Source organism: Rutidosis leptorrhynchoides, chromosome 4 (genome assembly GCF_046630445.1).
Source record: "Rutidosis leptorrhynchoides isolate AG116_Rl617_1_P2 chromosome 4, CSIRO_AGI_Rlap_v1, whole genome shotgun sequence".
NCBI classification, from domain to species: Eukaryota; Viridiplantae; Streptophyta; class Magnoliopsida; order Asterales; family Asteraceae; genus Rutidosis; species Rutidosis leptorrhynchoides.
The window spans coordinates 534941434-534946333 of record NC_092336.1 but is presented as its reverse complement, the minus strand read 5'-3'; the positions used below and the strand labels follow the sequence as shown (position 1 = coordinate 534946333).

Genomic DNA, 4900 nt, shown 5'->3' with positions numbered 1-4900 from the left:
ACGTCAACAAAAATGTTGGTGAGTTATAGGTTTAACCTATATATATCAAATCATAATAATAGACCACAAGATTTCATATTTCAATACACATCCCATACATAGAGATAAAAGTCATTCATATGGTGAACACCTGGTAACCGACATTAACAAGATGCATATATAAGAATATCCCCATCATTCCGGGACACCCTTCGGATATGATATAAATTTCGAAGTACTAAAGCATCCGGTACTTTGGATGGGGTTTGTTAGGCCCAATAGATCTATCTTTAGGATTCGCGTCAATTAGGGTGTCTGTTCCCTAATTCTTAGATTACCAGACTTAATAAAAAGGGGCATATTCGATTTCGATAATTCAACCATAGAATGTAGTTTCACGTACTTGTGTCTATTTTGTAAATCATTTATAAAACCTGCATGTATTCTCATCCCAAAAATATTAGATTTTAAAAGTGGGACTATAACTCACTTTCACAGATTTTTACTTCGTCGGGAAGTAAGACTTGGCCACTGGTTGATTCACGAACCTATAACAATATATACATATATATCAAAGTATGTTCAAAATATATTTTCAACACTTTTAATATATTTTGATGTTTTAAGTTTATTAAGTCAGCTGTCCTCGTTAGTAACCTACAACTAGTTGTCCACAGTTAGATGTACAGAAATAAATCTATAAATATTATCTTGAATCAATCCACGACCCAGTGTATACGTATCTCAGTATTGATCACAACTCAAACTATATATATTTTGGAATCAACCTCAACCCTGTATAGCTAACTCCAACATTCACATATAGAGTGTCTATGGTTGTTCCGAAATATATATAGATGTGTCGACATGATAGGTCGAAACATTGTATACGTGTCTATGGTATCTCAAGATTACATAATATACAATACAAGTTGATTAAGTTATGGTTGGAATAGATTTGTTACCAATTTTCACGTAGCTAAAATGAGAAAAATTATCCAATCTTGTTTTACCCATAACTTCTTCATTTTAAATCCGTTTTGAGTGAATCAAATTGCTATGGTTTCATATTGAACTCTATTTTATGAATCTAAACAGAAAAAGTATAGGTTTATAGTCGGAAAAATAAGTTACAAGTCTTTTTTGTAAAGGTAGTCATTTCAGTCGAAAGAACGACGTCTAGATGACCATTTTAGAAAACATACTTCCACTTTGAGTTTAACCATAATTTTTGGATATAGTTTCATGTTCATAATAAAAATCATTTTCTCAGAATAACAACTTTTAAATCAAAGTTTATCATAGTTTTTAATTAACTAACCCAAAACAGCCCGCGGTGTTACTACGACGGCGTAAATCCGGTTTTACGGTGTTTTTCGTGTTTCCAGGTTTTAAATCATTAAGTTAGCATATCATATAGATATAGAACATGTGTTTAGTTGATTTTAAAAGTCAAGTTAGAAGGATTAACTTTTGTTTGCGAACAAGTTTAGAATTAACTAAACTATGTTCTAGTGATTACAAGTTTAAACCTTCGAATAAGATAGCTTTATATGTATGAATCGAATGATGTTATCAACATCATTACTACCTTAAGTTCCTTGGATAAACCTACTGGAAAAGAGAAAAATGGATCTAGCTTCAATGGATCCTTGGATGGCTCGAAGTTCTTGAAGCAGAATCATGACACGAAAACAAGTTCAAGTAAGATCATCACTTGAAATAAGATTATTATAGTTATAGAAATTGAACCAAAGTTTGAATATGATTATTACCTTGTATTAGAATGATAACCTACTGTAAGAAACAAAGATTTCTTGAGGTTGGATGGTCACCTTACAAGATTGGAAGTGAGCTAGTAAACTTGAAAGTATTCTTGATTTTATGAAACTAGAACTTTTGGAATTTTTGAAGAACACTTAGAACTTGAAGATAGAACTTGAGAGAGATCAATTAGATGAAGAAAATTGAAGAATGAAAGTGTTTGTAGGTGTTTTTGGTCGTTGGTGTATGGATTAGATATAAAGGATATGTAATTTTGTTTTCATGTAAATAAGTCATGAATGATTACTCATATTTTTGTAATTTTATGAGATATTTTATGCTAGTTGCCAAATGATGGTTCCCACATGTGTTAGGTGACTCACATGGGCTGCTAAGAGCTGATCATTGGAGTGTATATACCAATAGTACATACATCTAAAAGCTGTGTATTGTACGAGTACGAATACGGGTGCATACGAGTAGAATTGTTGATGAAACTGAACGAGGATGTAATTGTAAGCATTTTTTGTTAAGTAGAAGTATTTTGATAAGTGTATTGAAGTCTTTCAAAAGTGTATAAATACATATTAAAACACTACATGTATATACATTTTAACTGAGTCGTTAAGTCATCGTTAGTCGTTACATGTAAGTGTTGTTTTGAAACCTTTAGGTTAACGATCTTGTTAAATGTTGTTAACCCAATGTTTATAATATCAAATGAGATTTTAAATTATTATATTATCATGATATTATCATGTATGAATATCTCTTAATATGATATATATACATTAAATGTCTTTACAACGATAATCGTTACATATATGTCTCGTTTAAAAATCATTAAGTTAGTAGTCTTGTTTTTATATATGTAGTTCATTGTTAATATACTTAATGATATGTTTACTTATCATAGTATCATGTTAACTATATATATATCCATATATATGTCATCATATAGTTTTTACAAGTTTTAACGTTCGTGAATCACCGGTCAACTTGGGTGGTCAATTGTCTATATGAAACATATTTCAATTAATCAAGTCTTAACAAGTTTGATTGCTTAACATGTTGGAAACATTTAATCATGTAAATATCCATCTCAATTAATATATATAAACATGGAAAAGTTCGGGTCACTACAGAAAAGGTAATACTCTCGCCCTCTATACTTAAGGTCAGTTTCTTACCGAACACGTCTATTATTGCTTTAGCCGTGTTTAAGAATGATCTTCCTAATATGAGAGGAACTCGAGAATCTTCTTCCATGTCCAGAATAACAAAATCTACTGGAAATACTAAAGTACCAACTTTAACTAGCATGTTCTCCATTATCCCTCTAGGATATTTTACTGATCGATCTGCTAGTTGTATACTTATTCGTGTTAGTTTCAATTCTCCGAGGTCTAGTTTAGTGTATAGTGAATACGGCATTAAATTTATACTAGCACCTAAGTCTGCCAATGCGTCTATTGAACTTAGACTACCCAAAAAACATGGAATTGTGAAACTTCCTGAATCTGATAATTTTTCTTGTATCTTATTCAACAGCACTGCAGAACAATTAGCATTCATAGTAACAGCCAAGAGTTCTTCCATTTTCTTTCTATTTGTGATTAGATCTTTCAAGAATTTAGCATATTTTGGCATTCCTGAAATTACATCAATGAAAGAAAGATTGACATTTATTTGTTTAAACATATCCAAGAATTTGGATTGCTATGCTTCAAGTCTTTCTTTTCTCATTTTACTCGGGTAAAGAAGTGGTGGTTGGTATGGTTTAACATAAGGTTTTGCCTTAAATGTGTTATCTTCATTAACCTTTTCAACTACCGGTTCTGTTTCTTTTCCTTGCTCAGATTGTGGTTCTTGTGGAGTAGGAATAGAGTCATCAGAAATTACAGGTATTTCAGGTGGTTTAAGTGTAATACCACTTCTTGTGATAATGGCTTTAGCTGTTTCATTCCGGGGGTTAGCATTTGTATCACTAGGTAGACTTCCCGGTTTTCTTTCACCTATTAACCTTGCTAGGTTACTCACTTCTTGTTTCAGATTTTGGATAGAAGCTTGTTGATTTCTAAATGCTTGAGCATTTTGTTCATTGGTTTGTTTCTGAGATGTGAAAAATTGAGTTTGAGATTCAACTAGCTTCGACATCATGTCTTCTAAATTTGGCTTTTTATCATCGGTTTGTGGTGGTTTAATTGAAAAAATAGGTCTTTGCTGATTGTAAGTATTATTGGATACTTGTTGATTGCTAGGACCTTGTTGATTGTTATATGGAACATTTCGATTATAATTCTGATTTTGATTGTAGATTGGTCTTGGCGGTTGATAATTATTCTGATAATTATTTTCAGGCCTTTGGTTCATGTATGAAACATTCTCTCTTTGTTCCATTGTTTGTTCAATACTGAGACAATCTTTTGTCAAATGTAGTCCTCTACACTGCCCTCAACTAATTCGTATAGCATGAATATCTTTAGTCATCTTTTCCATTCGTCTCTCGACATCATCTATCTTTGCGGACATGGAATCAAAGTCATGGCTAGAATCGGCTCTAGCTGCTTTAGATGATCTAACGATATCTTTTTCTTGATGCCACTTATGTGAGTGGGAAGCAGTGTTATCAATAATTTTTTAAGCTTCAGTTGCGGTTTTCTTCATAATGGAACCACCAGCTGCTATATCGATATCTTTTCGTGTAGTGATGTCGCATCCTTGGTAGAATATTTGTACTATTTGATAAGTGTCTAAACCATGTTGCGGACATCCTCTCAATAACTTTCCAAATCTTGTCCATGCCTCATATAAAGTTTCATTTGGCTTTTGTGTGAACGTAACAATTTCTCCTTGAAGTCTCACGGCTTTAGATGCCGGAAAGAATTGTTTAAGAAATTTTTCAACTAAAACGTCCCATGTATCAATCGCCCCTTCAGGTAACGATTCTAACCAATCTTTGGCTTCTCCCTTTAAAGTCCAGGGAAATAACATGAGATAGATCTGTTCATCCTCCACTTCTCGGATTTTAAATAGAGTACAAATCCTATTAAAGGTACGAAGATGTTCGTTTGGATCTTCCTTCGGTGCACCACTAAATTGGCATTGATTAGTTACCATATGTAGGATTTGTCCTTTGATTTCATAATCTGGCGCA

General features: G+C 32.5%; 1 non-coding gene across 1 annotated transcript; it reads left to right on the top strand.

Annotated features, from left to right (window-relative positions):
- The first annotated feature begins 4498 nt into the window (after positions 1 to 4498).
- On the top strand, positions 4499 to 4605 carry LOC139846159 (small nucleolar RNA R71). The gene has a single exon (XR_011758896.1). It is a non-coding gene; the product is annotated as a small nucleolar RNA R71 (small nucleolar RNA).
- Positions 4606 to 4900: the final 295 nt, after the last annotated feature.